The following is a 16,223-nucleotide window of genomic DNA, read 5'->3' as shown; positions in this document are numbered from 1 at the left end:
TCCAAAAATACGGCTGGCAGGTGGTATAAAATCAAGTCTTTAAAAAATATTTGACTAGTGGGTTGACTTAGACTGATGAGAGTAAATACCCTTAATACAGAGGGAAAGCTAGGACAGGGAAGGCGAGTATGATTTGGAGTTGGATAATAGATGTCTGAAGTCACACCACTGCTAACATGGCCTTAAACTTTAATCTCTCCTTATCTCCCTGCCTTTAATCATCTCCATCATAAAAATGCAGAAGTTTTATACTATTAAGGTCTGCAATGGTTATAAACATGGGAGTAGAGCTACTTGTAAGCTAAAATAATCATTTTGGTTATTACAGAATAATATTGAACACCTGTCAAAATGCATATACACATAAATAATAGTACACATATGCATATATGATGCAGTTACTCATCAGGATTAGTTGTTCAGGTTTTTGGTTTTAGGATGCTTCTTAATGTTGCTTCTTATTCTTTAAAATTCTACAACAACTTGTTGGAAAATTGTCAGCATCTTTGGCTATTTTAATGAGCATAGCACATATGGAGAATCTAATATGCTGCACTTTCATGCAGGAAGAGAAAGCCAGCGGTAAAACCCAATACCATGGCAACTTTCTAGCAACAGAATATCAGCAAGCGTTTTCCAGGATTTTTCTAGAGTTCTGAAATGGTTAGTTAAGGAAAAATCTCCTCATGGCAGTGAGAATTTTTCTGCTTACTTCCTGCAGATACAATTTCTTAGTAAAATATTGGTCTTTTCTGAAAGGATTTTTCTTGACAACATGGCTATGAGAAATTGATAGTCTGCCTATTCCTACTAAAACGTCATGGAATACTGGATTTGTTTTAGTGTTCAAACTTAAATGAAGTGAGGTTATTCTCTGGAATTTTAGTGACAGTATTTCAGACATCTTTCTTTTTACTATTACATTCCCGAGAAAACATCTTAGTGTCAACTTTATTGAGGGCTTTGGCATCTTCAAGAAAATTTCTTGTAGAAATGCAGGTAAGGAAGACTTGGGCATAGGAAGTTGTTTTATAAGAGATTATGTTAATGTACTGAAGCTGCTCTATAACTCAGATGATCATGATGACTCTTAGTTTAGAAATGAAAAAAAAAAATCTATTTTTTGAGTTGTTCAGCTTGCTACCATGAGGTTTTTAGGAGGGGGGGGGTTGTTTGATTATTTTGTTTGTTTGTTTGTTTTAAATATTCTTTTGGTTTTGTAATGAAATGCAAGATTAACTTGCAGTAATAACTTTATAGTAGTAATAAGTGCTGATATTGGTTTGCCGTAGGCAGGAACAGACAGTGTGCGTTGCCAGAATCGGGAACCCTAAATGCGAATCATACAAATTTGGGAGTGCTTGAGAACAGAAATAATAATGTAAAACTGAAGATATAAAAAAGAAGATACAAAGACATGCATGGGGTAAAAAAATTTAAAGCTTTCCTCAAGGCAATGCTTTTTTCAGAACACTTTCTTGCTGTGCCAGGCTGTGCTAAAAGTAAAGAAGAATTTATGTCAAAACCATGATGGAAAACTGCTTTGATTTTAATAATAAAAGAAGTTTTGTCTCATTCTTTGCTGAAGTAGGTCCATAATAACTCGGAATAATTTGAGGGGCAGATCAGAATCAAGGTTAGTAAAAGGATATGAAATATCATCTGAATCACTTCTCATCTCTCAGTCCAAGCTCACAGTTTCTATGGCTGTTACGTATTTCCCAGATCTGACTCTGGGCTTGTGTATTACTGGAATGTAGGGAACTGATGCCTCTTGGATGAAGGAAAAGGGACTTTATTATGTTATACTACTGTTGTTTGGGCTGGACTATACAGACTGCAAATTAATTAAGTAAGAGCATAACCAGTTTGGCACTAAGTTAGGTGTCCTCACAGGAGCACAGTCAGCTTCCAAACAGATTGTTTCTGCCCCCAGAAGCTGTGTTTCCAGGTATAGCACAGAAATCAGCATATTGGTGGGGTTTGTTTTGGGTTTTTTTTTGAGTACTAGTGCATTCAGCTTGTTATAAAGCACTGCTATGAGTTAATATTCTTGGAATTTAGTTTAAGATGCTGGTCTTGGCAGAAACTGTTGCTATGCAAATAATATCCTCCAGATATGAAGTGTATTATAGAAATAATAAAGAATGCATCTATATGAGTGTAGATAGAACATACAAAATAATCTCTGCCATGTCTTTTAATAATAAGAACCATAAAATAGAAATAAAAATTTTGACATAATGCGTACATCATGGAGAGCTCATAAAGTTTTGACCATGCCCAAATTTTGAAAAGGGATGTTTCATGATGCCATTCCTGCAATAAGTTCCCTGTACAACAATGAAAATTATTTAGGGGTGGATTCACCTATAGAGTGCGTGCACTTGTACTATGTGGCACAAGGAGAAGTGAGGAAAGAGAGACTTGTGCACCCACGTGCTGTGAATATCTCAGTGGCATGGTATTTGCCCATACTGAGTCAGAAAGATGTGAAAACCCTAAGTCTAGGAAATATGAGTGAGATTTTCTCTATTTCAAGATCATTTTAATGTAATTTGGAAACTGAAAAATGAAACTTTTCTTATTTGTTTATATTGAAAGAGGGATACGTTCTTCAGTGACAGATTTTGTCTCAAAATAAAGAAAAGCAAGGATTCTGAAAATATATACACAATAGCAAGCAACTTTGAAATCTTCAGAGCTCCTATTGCAACATCTGAAAAATCTGACCTCTTTTTGCAGCATTTTACTGTATTGTACTTTTGTTTGTACTTTTTGTACAAAAAAACCACCCTTACATTGTAAGTCTTGAGCCCCAATCATGGTTCAGCAAATTATGGTGCTGTGCACCCTGTACTATGCAAAGAAGTCTCAGGTCAAATCAGGATGCAGTTTTTAGGCAATAGGGATAAACATGGTAGAGGCTGTCAGGATACAGCAGAAGTGAAACGAAGGGAGTTCAGTGAAAAATGCACAGTCACAGCTCACAACTTGCTTAAATACCAGCCACATCATTACCACTCGCAGGACTGACCCAGCAAAGAATGAGGATCCTTACCACCTTGCAGCCTCTGGTTTGTAAGTGGTGACTGAGAAATCTTTTTAAGAAGGCTGATTAGATGAAGACGCCAAAACAATCCACCCCCAAAACTGCTCAGCAGCATTATTTAGTTATTTTAGAAAGTTTTGCCAGGTCCTTCAATGGATTTTTGAATTTGACCCGCAATTAAAGGTAACAGCTCATGATGCACTTTATACAAAATGCTGGATCCTGACCAAAGGTGCTCGTCAGCCATGACCTGGAACATACTCTTGTCTCCTGCCTTAAGATGGTTTTATTCCTCTTCACATCGTAATTGTAAACTTTTCCATTTGTTTCAGCCTGCTTTTTTTCTTTTTTCTTTTGAGCAAAATGGAAAGTTCAGTAGTTGTAACTCAGTAAACACATTTTTTATGCAAAGCTTTTATATCTACCCTAGAAAGCTCTCATTTGTTTCTTTCTTCTGTAGGCATGAAAGATTGTTTATTAAATATAATAATAATAATAATAAAGTAGAGATAAGCTTTCTTACCTGGCATTACTTCAGATTCCAGCGTGTTTTTCCCCAGCCTCACTTCATTATAGCTCTATTTGGTAGTGCATAACCAGCATGTGTCACACTGAATGAAGGCTGGCTTCAGAATAACATGTCAGTAAGATGATTGCTCTTGGAACACATAGTGCCCTTACTCTATAATTAAATGCAAAACCTCTGTGGAAAAAAATGATGTTAAAAGTCTTAGCTTATGCTCACCAGAGACTAGTAGTGCAGAGACAAATGCCGTCATACTAACCTTAATTGCTTCTTCTGTGTCTAGTTGCGGGAGTTTTGGCACCGTGATACTCCTGCTGGGGATTATTAAGCCATGGACTGAAGTGGATGTGGGGGTGAAGTGGTGCAGCCAGAGCTTGGCCCGCCAGGGAAACAATGCTGGCCTCCTGGCTCTTTGGAGGACGATGGCATGGAGGAAGGGACAACTGTGCCACTTGTGGAGGGGCAAATCTGACTCCTAAGACTCTCTATTGCTCCCCCTTCATCTCTCTGGGTCTTTCTCCTCTGCCTTCCCTAAGCGGGAGCGCACAGCGTCCATCCAGCCTTCTCTCCTTGGAGCAGCCATGCTCACTTGTGCCCCCCTGGCTAAGGGAGGGGGAGAAACCCCAGTGCCATGGGTATGGCACCAGACTAGGGTGTGCTGGCAGGTTTGAATGCTTTGAAGGGCATGAAATTTTAATCTGACCTTTTTTTTTTTTTTTTCTTTTTCATGCAACTTTTATGGTGGTCAAAATTTCAAAATTCAAAAATGAGAAAAATGTAATAAAAATGTCATCTTCCATTTTCTATTTGTCAGTAATGAAATACCTTCCTGTTCAACTGAATTTTAAATGGACAAAGCTTTAAGGGACAAAACTCTAATAATTTCATTATCTTTAAGGATAGCAAAGCCTCAGATTCTTAGAACAGCATTTTTAGAGAAGTGCATTGGGAGAATGTTGTTCTGAGATAGGAAGAAAAAAGGAGGGGGCCGTGCCAGGACTGTTGGTTGTCAGTGCTGTCCATCTCCTACATATTTTATGTAGTTCATTTCAGGTATGCTGAAAAATACCCTAACGGAATCAGTCCACTTTCAAGCTACATGCAGAATATATTGTAGTATTCTCCAAGTTAAGTGTGTTTTAGGAGAGCTTGGAATTTTCTGAGTTTCTTTAGATTTTCTTGAAGAAACCTGAGAAGAGGTAAATAATTTTAAATAGTGGTTTCTTGGTTTTTTGAGTTTTTCAGTCAGTACATCATGAACACTTAGATAAGTGAACTGGCTTTTGACAAAGAGAACAGAACGAAATTTTTTTAAAAAAATTAAAAATGTATCACGTTTTTCTCTTTTCAAGTTTCTCTTGACTGACCCCTGACCTTCTTACCAGAAGTGAACAAATTTTGTGTTCTAGGACAGTTTGTAGACTTTCAGACCAGAAGTTTCTATCTTTCTTTCCCTGTAATGTCCCATTTTTCTCTTGTAAAGTTATGTTCATCTCTACCAGTCCTTCCATTTACTCAGTTCTCATAAGTCGTAGCCACATCATACTTCAAATCAGTCCAGCATTTCAAGAGAGTAAGGTGCAAGCTCCTTAGACAGCCGACAGTATCTGTTTGTCTGATATACTATGTGTCCTCTCTTGAACTGGCTCTACAATTTCCATAGCCATATTTTTTTCTGTCTCCTGAGACAAGACATTCAGTATTGATCTTGTCCCTGTCTTCTTTCTTCATACACAACTTTCAGTTTTCAGAAAGACCATCTCAGTCATCTGTCATTTGGAGGAGACCACTTGATTTCCTTCTTGACTTAGCTTTATAGTTACACAGTAATAAACTGAACAGCAAAAGTAGTCACCTCAGTCACCACCTTAGTCAAGACCAAGACCCTCTGAGATGTTCAGTGGGAAGTTTTTCTCATCTTAACTTTAAAGTCTTGAATTTCTGCTTTTTGATATTTTAAGTTGAGGAAGTCTAGTTTTCTACCAGGTTCAGCTCATAAAAGAATGACGTACACTACTGAAGCATGCAGTCAGTAGGAAATGAGTGGCTTTTATCAACTGATTTTTTTGGTTGATGAAAATATCAATGAAAAAGGAAGTGTGAATTTTGGCTGTCCTTCAATGCTATCAGTATTCATGTCAGTTTTGACATTAAAATACTCTAAATGCCCAAGAAAATGTTCTGGTAGACACCAAGCAAATGCTCTGAAAATTTCTGTGACATTGCCAGCTCCTCACATCTCTGCAGAAACCTGAAGTAAAGTTGTGAGAATGGATGCGCTCTGTCAGTCTTCTTGAGCAGGCTAGGTAAACCTTAAGTGTCAAATTTTGCCTGGTCCTGAAATTGTTTTTCACCTGTAGGAGATATTGCAATTGATGGTCTTTTAAAACTTTAGCAAAGGTATTTTTTTTTTTTTACCACCACTCCAGGCTAGCAGTCAAGGGTCTTCATTGTCCTCCCTGTGGGAGCTTAGCTGCATAGAGGAGGTCAACATGATTTAGGGTAACTGCCCAGGTTATATGTCGTTACCCTACTGATACTGAAAAGCCCAATTGGTGTAGACCATATTCTGAAAGTTTTTCAACCGGGTTTACCACCAAGAACTCGTAAAAGTTCTTGGGGAAACAAAAGTGCCAAAGGAAGGGTACTTTATGAATTAAAAAAGGTGTCTAAAAGCTGGGAAAAAAATGTATGAGTAAAAGGTTGGTGAGGGGAGTTTCATGGTCATGCGCGGAGTCTTGGAGATGTGTGCTGGCATCTATACTACTCAACACACTTATATCATTATATAGAAAATGAGTGACTTGTAAAATGTGCTGATGCTGCTAAGTTGCAGAGGGTGAAAAGACAAGGCCTGGCTGTGAAGAACTGCATAAGACCCTTCCAGAAGTGGTTATTAAATTAGCAAGTAAAATTCAGTGTAAATAATTGCGGAGTGATGCGTCTAGGGAAAAAAAGAAACTTGCATATAAAATAAGGTCTCACCTGACCATTGTTTCTTGGGAACAGGACCGTGGAATAATGATAGTTCTATGAAAAAATCCCTTCAATGCTCCGTAGCAGTCCAAAAAAAAATAAAGGAGAGGGATGAGGGTAGAGGGGTGCGAATTATAAGTTTTCGATTAGGAATCAAGTAGAGAACCTTGTTATACCCCTGAATACTACCTAGACAGGCTTGTATCTTGAATGTATACTGCCTGCACGTGTGCAGGTCTGGTCTCTGTTTCAAAAAGGATAGTGTGAAGGTGGAAAAGATACGGATTTTCTCTGTACAATTTTCCTATGTCTATCAGACTACACTGAGTTTATTCAGAATAGTTAACGATGGTTCAAATTGAGAGCCATCTGTAACTATTTTCCATGCCCCAGAATACAATTTTTTCCTCCTTCCTTTTATAGTCAGGAACAGGTTTGTAAGCTTCTAGGCCTCTCTGTGGGCAATCGCCGTTGTCAGACTTTATCTGGATCTTTGAGAGTGCACATTGCTATTCATTTAGCATTTTGGTTCAGAGGTCAGAATGCAGCTGGGGTTGTGGAAGAAAAAGGGCAAGTACTTGTGTTTTAGACCCTGCACCTTTCGTCTCCCGCACATCTCTAACAAGTTTGTGTGAAAGCCACCTACATACATCAGGGGGGCAAGTCCTTCATTGATTTCCAGAAGCATAATATTTAGGTAACTCTGAGGTTAAGAAATCACTAGGAAGCTCTGTGGGAACTGGAGGAAACTTACAGAGAGCAATATTTAACAGAGTTGGGATCTGCACCACCTCTTCTGTTTTGTTCCTAGTTTTTTTCCACTCAGTAATAATTTTTGGAATATGAAAATAGTGGTGACAGAGGCCTTAGATGGCAGACATAGTTCTCAGGTAAATTATGCATTTATACCTGGGGAGCAGAGATAAGAACTGTACTGTGTTTATTACAGAATTGCAAACCTTTTCCATGTGGGCGAAAAGAGGTTTCCTTTCACTAATATCAATAATACAGTTTATTTCTATTTCACAGTGAGTATTATCCTTATTGCTGTAATGTCATACCACTTCTGCTAGATTTCTAACCACTGGAAAGATTTTCAAAGACTGCATCACCTAAATTTTTCACCCCTAATCTCTATTTAGTCTTTGTAATAAAGGAGCTAGATATTCAGCAACTCTCTTGAAAGTCAGCTGGATGCTGCTGGGTGATCAATCCTCTTAGGAATTGCTTTGTCAACTTACAGATTTAGGATTTGATAGACCACATGAAAGCTTCTTTGGTTAAAATTTGCCTCTTCTTATCCAGTCAGCAGCCAGTAGAGAGCAATATTGCACACACATGAGAAATTAGTTCACTACACTGTATTATTCTAAGGGGAATTAGCCACTATAATGATTGCTTTCCTTCTCCAGTACTGCTGTAATAACTAAGCTATACATAAAGGAGTTTAGGCTTTGCTAATTTTTTCATTCTTCTCAATACTTACTTCTTATCTTGTGTATAGTCAATGGCTTGTCAAACCTGAAGCTAATTTGTTTGGTATTATATATTTAAAATGTTTTATTCTTTAAGAACCCACTAATGGGATGTAGAACATAAAAATTAGATTAAAGAGCTATGGAAAAAAATCTTTTAATCAGCTAGTTGAATAAAGCTTTCTGCTTCTACAGTGAGTTTATATAGGCTCCCTATTTTGTATAAACTAATATTATTTTCAGAATTCAATTTGGACTAGATTACCACACCAGGGTAACAAAGTGGAATTGTGTGCACATATATATATTAGGACTTCAGGATCTCCTTCAACTAGTTTTTTACCATCTCCTTATTCAAATTTAGTCCAGTTTTTTCTGATATAATATTTATGTGATATATAAAAGTGTACAAGATGACTCAATTTATGAAGTAGCTTATCTTAATACCTGTCCATAATCACAGTTTTTAATTTAGAGTCTTCCAAGTAAAGAATAGATGTTCAAACCTTAGCAATTTATTCAATATGTCCAGAAGTCTCTGAACATGTTGATAGAAAAGAACAGCAGATACACACTAAATATACCTATATAGTTTTTATCATAAACCCTCTGTTTGAGTGACTCTCAGTACCTGTTGGCCCATCTTACCCTACACAGCATCTTAAATAAGTCTCTAGCAAATTTCAGACTGACCAAGGCAGAGGAAAGTCCTGTACTTTTCTCTCCAAGGCAAGGCAAGGCAGCAAGGAAAGATGCTCCAAGCACAGAGCGAGACACTTGTACTCCATTGGAAGAATAAAAAAAAAAGCTTCATTCCTACACTGAGTTCTGGATACAGGGTGTCCCTCTGTTTACCATGGACAGGATTAGCTGTTAAAAATGATAAAACTGTAACTCTGCTAGTGTCTCAGAGTCCCTGCAGGCAAGGTCTGAAATGTGCCTTCAGGCAGGATGGAGCTGTGGTCTCTTCCTGAGCTAAAGGTGCTCATCCTGTGAGCATGTCACCTTCATGCCTCATGGGACAATGCAGACTTCGCTGTGAAAGAGAGAAAATATGTCTTTAAAATGATCAGTAAAGCTGTTTCTCTTCTCCATTATGAACTTTTGATTCAATTTACCAGAGACTTTTAGAGGTTTTTAGTAAGTTTGGAAGACAGAATTAGGGAAAGGGTGAGGGGGAAGGGCTCACAGAGTTGACCAGCCTCCTTAGTACATGAGTTGGAAAGAAAGTCACATGGAAAGTGAAGTAAGTCTGTTCAGCATTGGGATGCACTTCACTGGACAACATGCAATTAACTTTTCTACATGCTCTGGAAAGGAAAAATGCATTCCTAATACTAATACCCAATAGAAACAGGGGGACCTTTGGGAGCAAAGTTCTTTGCTCCTCTGTATTAAAAGCCAATCCTCTTCATTCCAATCTATTTGGAATGAAGCTCTTACAGACTTCCCCTATCTGTGTGAGTGAGAGAATTTAGGTTCTTATCAGTAATATGATGGAGTTATATGCCAACAGACAAGCTTTGCGAAACCTTACTTCATTAGTTTAAGAAACAATACTTCTTGTTTCATTGTTTCCCCAGATATTTAACATCAGAGTCAGCAGAAAGGAGTATGTGCTTCTGCCTCAGTCTCTTCATTGTCATGTCTGTCCTTTTAGTGTAAACTCACATTTCTCTGCAGTGGTTTAACTTCCCTCTTCCATGGTGTTGTGGGATTAGCCTGCAGTTGACAGATGCACACAAAAAGGCCTGTCCCTGGGTGCCCTCTCTGCGGGCAGCTGACTGCCAAATCGCTCCCCTTGGTACCACCTGCTCATCTCTGCCAGGTGAGCCCTGCAGGGCACCACACGCCATAGACATGTGTGAGCAGAGCAGGAGGAGATGTCAGTCTGTAAGGAACGGAAATGCGCTGATCATAAACCAGTACTTGTCTTCTTTCATACATCTATTCTGGAACAGAAAAGATTCTGAACCAAAAATGCCAGCATCACTCCTCCTTTGTTCCAGACTGTGCAAATGGCCTCTGTCTTCATGATGAGTATTTCAGGTCTAGCTTTAGGACGTTAGCATCTGCTCCTAGGAGCTGAAAGCCTGTCCCTTGCCTGACAAGAATACACTTAATGAAATTAAAGAGCAATAAAATCAGCTACATTACTCAAGATTATTGCTTTCTGCCACATTGTGTATTCATACTATAATTTACCACCACAGGAGATCATAGGAACAAACTCTGGGTTTTACAAAGGCCTTTGAGATGTTACAGCTATAATCAGTGTCAGCTACACCAACCACCATAATGAGGGCAATCAAATCCTGCACTTCAGTATGCAGCCTCATCCCTGCAGAGTCCACACTGAAATGACTCCCCTCTTTTTCCTGACCCACCCAGTAGACAGTGCACAACTGGTCCTGTGACTTACATGGATTTAGGATTTTATTGAAGTGTCAAGAGCCAGGTGCACCTGAAGGCAAGGGAGAAGATTGATAGGGTAAATGTCCATCAGATACACGGCAAAATTTCCTTTGCTTTGGGAATTCCTGACAAATTATGGAAGAACTACTGACTTAGTTGATCATCTGCCAGAAGGAACGTAGAAGTGGCTTTCGAAGCAGAGAGAGATACAACATCAGGAAAAAAATAAAAACAGGGGAAAGACCAAGTATATATTAACAGATATAGACTTTACCACATTTCTTCTGTTCCTATGGAAATCTTTCACTGACTTCCACGGCATGAAGTTTTTCATCTTCAGATTTCAGGTGAGCCCTTCCAGCTTCCATGTGTTGAGACTTACCTTGCAGGAGAACACAGTCATTAATGTCTGGATACACAGCATAAAGCTCCCATTTCCAAGAACATCTGGCTTGCTGGGAGTGGAGGAAGATGTTTCTTTATAGAAGCAGCCCAGCTCTCCCAAAGATGTACCCGGGTCATAGACATGCACGACCAGCTGAAAAGAACAGTGTCCCTGTTTGAATCCTCAGAACTCAGCAACACAGCTGAGCTCTAATGACTTCCCCTGCTGTCCCCATGCCTGTTTGTCATCCACACTGGGTAGCACACCTGATTGCTGGCCTCTGCTCATTCAGTGTTCTTTATGGTCGACAACCTGTATCATTTCCCTGCATAAAGGTAACTCAGTCTTTTGCTCTAGTTGCTCTATTATTCAGGCTTTTCTTTTTTAGACACTGCTCTTTATTAAATTTTAATCTTCCAAGACATGATTGATACAATGACTGGAGAAAATAAAAGCACGCTGCAGAGCTTCCTTCTTAGGTCAAAAAGCTGTGATAAGTCTAACTTGGTAACATGGAGCAGAAGAGCTGACAAATTTCCCACTCTTATTTCTTGTTCTCTCTGATGACCTATGAAATAATTTCAAAAGCTCATTAGCTAAGCCCAAAATTCTTACTGTCTTCATCAGCCTACCTAAGTAAAGGCCAGAGGTCTGGAAAGCACCCCAGGAGGGCATGTTGGACACCAGAATTTGAGAAACAGGATCAGCTGGAAAAGACTTGCTACCATCTGTCTAATATTTGTGATAGCAGGCTTTCCTGTGAGGGTGTAGGCGCTGTGAGGTGCCTGTGCAATGGCTAGAAGAAAATGGAAGCATGAGGTCTCTGCTGTGTTTTATTCCGAAAGTCCACGCCTTTTGTAATGAGGGGTCCTGGCTTCTACTCTTTCTCAACATTTCCTTCTATCAAAATGAAAGAAAGATAGCAGACCAGTATTCTTAACGTTTAGCAAGAAAAACATGTGAATAAGAAAATAAATAAAGGGGCATCTAGCCAAGTCGTCTCCCACTGCAGGATTCTGGCTTTTTTTTGTCATTTTTAAAATGGCTTTACTATATTGTTGAGGAGAGACATGACAAACCACTGAAAATAATGTAGGATGACTTTCTAATAATTCCAATTTATGAAAAGACCCAAGAGTAAATTAGGATGAATTTTTCAAGGAAAATTATTCTTGAAAAAACTATGAGAAAAATGTATCTTTTGAAACTTTTTGAGAATTTCTTCCAATGACATGCCTTTTGCTTGTCCTGGTTTCCATGTGGACATGGTTTCCACGTTCAGCTGTGTCCCTAAGTCATTTGAAAATAAGCCTCTTAAAGAAGTCCTATAGCCAGCTCTGATTTGAGATAAGTATGGAGACACTTTTATGTGAGGAAAGGTCAGGTCCTGTGGGGTCTGAATATTCCCAATTCACATTTCTTTCAGAGGGAGCGAAGGATTCTCAGAACTAAACAAAAGCCAACAGCACTCTTGGGAACCTTTTGTCCATCTAAAATTATCACTTGACATTAGCACTGCCTCATTTTGCAACCTTGAGACTATACTCATAACTCCAAGCTTTTGAAATGTGCCTGTTTTCAAACAGAAGTTCGCATTCAGTTTGAATTTATTGTGGGTTCCACATAAAGATACCCTAGGGGCCGAGAGTTTGATGCTCACAATGAATTCATTGAAAAGGAGATGAATGTTCACATCACAGTATAGTCATTAGCAGTGTTTTTCTGACCTGCTTGGGATGCCTCCTGTGCAGTGGATGTCTCCCAGCAAGCCTTCCCACCCCCTCTGTGCTGCTCAAGCAGATTGCGATAGCTGTGTGCATTCATAAATGCACAGAACTGGCTCACTATGCCCAATTTAAAATAAATTGCTGTGCAAAAAGCAAGTCAGTCAGGCTCTGACCAGAATTCAGGACCTACTTTCATGAGATTGCAAAGCAAGCAGCAGAAAAACAGTTGTTTCCTTCATGTTCTTGACTTCTTTTTCCCTTGTAGATTTTTTGAATTGTGTTTAACAGTAGAACTGCTTCATGCTACAGCTTCTTCTTGCCTCTGAGGAAAGCTCCAGGGGCTTCATCTAGACAAAAGCAAAAGATTTGTACTGTGAAGGTCTAGGGAGAGATTTAGAGGACTGAAGCTGCCACCAAGCACCTACAGAGGTGAGAGAAGCAAAGCTTGAGAGGCAGAGAACATCTTCAGCATAAAAAGAATGAGAGCAAAAGAGAGATACTGTCCCCAGCAGGGATGATATGGGGATATGCTGAGGCAGGAAGGGAGGCAATCCTGAAAAAAAAGTCTCTGTTTAGCTCATGGTATCATAAAGAGTTGTTTTGAATTCTTATTTCAGATTTAAAGTAGTTAAACTAATCAAACGTGATCAGTGGGTTGAATAAATAGAACCGTGCTGCTGTCGTCTACTGAAATAAAAAACTTCACCAATTTATTCTGATGATCACCTGCGTATTGGTGTGAATCATAGTCACTCACAATTAAAATCATAAGCCCAGTACTTAGTCTGTGTTAACTGCCATTTATTTTTCTCGCTCCCCTTAGACTTGCCAGTCCTCTGAGACAAAACCTGTGTGCATCTGTGACTGTCTCATGCAGCAAACAGGCTGGCAGGGTTCTGCTGATGGCACAGCCCAGCTCTGCCCATACACCCTCACCTGCTCTCAGCTTGGGGCACTGATTTCCCTACCTTGTGCATCATTATTCCCAGGCTGCTGCAGTGGCTACACATCAACTCAGAGCCTTAATACAGAGAGAAGAGAAAGCAAAATACATATTGTTATTGTTAGAAAGCTTAGTACGTCCACAGCATTTTAAATTATTAGCAGTCAGAAGCCACTTTGATTGCAAAAAAATCTATGGGGTAATATGTGTTTCTGACATACTTCCTATACAGCCTGTATGTGTAATATAGATACATTATAAAATGACAATATAGTTCAACACAGTGAATACCCAAAATTCATATAAAATTAGAATTATAAAAGAACAGGGTATTAAGAAGCACAGAAATGATCAGCTATGCAATTTTGCATTGATTCGATTCCATTTAGAGCTCATAAATTCACTTAACATTTCCACACACTTCTGACTTTGTGCATTCCCACAGCACTTACGTTCTGATTCAGAGACACTCGCAGACTCTTACCACAGCCCGTATTTATGACAACAGTGATGTGAATATGTAAATGTTGCCGCCTTCTTTTTAAGCCTGTGTGGTCACCGGAGCACAGGGCTCTGTGGCTGCTGTGTGACAGCTCAGGCAGTGAGCGTCCCAGGGAGCAGAATCAAGAGATCAGCAAAGACAGCATAGTCATCCTTGTGTAAATGTTACCAGAGGGTAGCCAGCTCCAGCCAACCTGCTCCTTTCCCTGCAACGTGCTGTAGTTCCTGCTGACATTTGCACCCACCATATGGCAGAGTGCAGGGTGCCCAGCCAAGGCAGAGCTCCTCACCTTAAAAATAATACGGCCGCCCTCGGATTGGCTCTTGGGCTGTGTTTCTGGCATCCTGCACTGCCAGGTGCCTCTGCTCGCACTCTACGAGGCCATCTCTCTTCTGGGGGGAATGCCTTTGTCACTGTTAATACTCTGGAAACATGTAAGATGCAGACATACAGTCAACTCAAAGACGAATGAAAGAAAGGGTGATTGGGTAAAACAGGTAGCTGTTTGTGGTCGTTGTGGAAGGTGTGAATGGGAGGTTTCAGTGTGTGTACCTGCATCTCTCTTTAGCAGATGCAAAGTCAGGTCCTACCACTTCAGACTAATACCTCATCTTGTCTATTGTAGGAAGTCATAACTTTGTCTCCCATTTAACAGTGGGGTCCACAATGGAAATTGCAATAGTGGTAGAAAAAATAGAATTATTTTGATGTTTCCTTTAGGAGGGAAGTATAATTGTGTGAATGTGCCCATTTATACAGAATTCTGTGTATAAGGAAAGTAACAAAACCAAGATACATTTTCCTAAGACTCCGGGGAGCAACACATTACAGATTTAATACTCACAGAATAATCCATATAATAATTTCTGAAAAATCTTTGTGCTTATTTCTAATATATTTTACTGTTATCATAAAGGCAAAATACATTTTACACAAAACCATGAATTTTATGTATTAATATATTTATAATAAGATAGAAAGGTTTACATTAGAAAAATATTTTTGGCAAAATAAAATAGAAATATGTGGTGATTTTACATTGCAAACATCTTTTCCAATTTCATTTTGCTTGTAAATTCATCTCAGCAGCAGCTAAAACAAACAACAGATAAAAGTTACATATTTATAGTTTCCAGAGCAATTAGATAGGAATAGGGAAGTTTTAAGCTCCTTATGTGCCTGTAGTGAAGGCCATGACATTTAAAGGTAATTTTGAGGGCAAGGTCTCTTATAAAGATTTTGAAATGCATTGATAGCCTTATCCAGCTCACAGGTGGAGAAGTTGTTGCATCTCAAAAACAAACCCCTTTCCTTGGAGTCATCTTCCTCCCACAGTTGCTGCGCCTTCTTGTTAGTTAACTTTTATACGGAACAGATGTGGAGATAAAACTAATCTTTCACCTTCAGAGCCATTTCTTACAGGTCAAACCTAAAGGATTTTAGTGAAACATTATCATGAAAAACATATCACTAGCTATGTAAATTCTTAAGTGTGGATAAACAGAGGTTATCACTTGCTACTGCTGTGAATCTGACATCTTTCGAAAGCCTAATTCTCTTCTAAAAGAAAAAGCAAGAATTACAGTTAATTCTGTTCTGTACATCACACTGGGTGTGATAAATGAGTCTTATTAGTACATAGAGATTTATGAGAGATCACACAGACCTTGAGAAGAAAAATCTCTTAAATTATCACATTTTACCTCTCTAACCTTTGTTCTTACGCAAGGCCAAACCGCATATTTAAAATGTGTACCTGTCACATATTTTCTTTAAAGATTAAGACTGCTGAAGGTTGGGCTATGCTGAATTTGCCACCCTGAGCACCCTGAACACTGAAAGCAGCATGAGGGTATTGTCAGGTCATGAATGCAATTTGCCTGAGAGACAAGAAATGATTGCTTTTTATGGTACTCGGATCCTCATGCCCATTAATGCCAACACAAATTTTATCCACAAGATGTTATTTAAAAGTAAGCAAAACTTTTTAAACTGTTCAGTATTCTCTTGACAAAACCAATTATCTATGCATAGAAGTAGCAAAGAAATAGCCAAATAATGATGTTATTTGTACTTGTGCAAGAAGAAATTAAATGTAAAACAGATATAGAAGTAGAGACAGTGGAGACAAACGGGAAATGGAGAAGGCAAGAAGAATGGAACTTAATTTCTTATTTTCCTCTCACAGTAATTTGTGTGTTTTAGTATAAAACTTCAGTTCA

The 16,223-nt window shown here is 38.8% G+C and overlaps 1 long non-coding RNA gene across 1 annotated transcript in view; it reads left to right on the top strand.

Annotated features, from left to right (window-relative positions):
* The first annotated feature begins 866 nt into the window (after nt 1-866).
* LOC106887056 overlaps nt 867-16,223 on the top strand; it is a 167,667-nt gene continuing 152,310 nt past the window's right edge. Inside the window, exon 1 of the long non-coding RNA XR_001411786.1 lies at nt 867-999. This is a non-coding gene — a long non-coding RNA (uncharacterized LOC106887056). The remainder of the gene's footprint in view (nt 1,000-16,223) is intronic.

Source organism: Calidris pugnax, unplaced genomic scaffold (genome assembly GCF_001431845.1).
Source record: "Calidris pugnax isolate Ruff unplaced genomic scaffold, ASM143184v1 scaffold39, whole genome shotgun sequence".
Lineage (NCBI taxonomy): Eukaryota > Metazoa > Chordata > Aves > Charadriiformes > Scolopacidae > Calidris > Calidris pugnax.
Note: the sequence above shows the minus strand (reverse complement) of the source record. Positions and strands in the feature narration are given on the sequence as shown.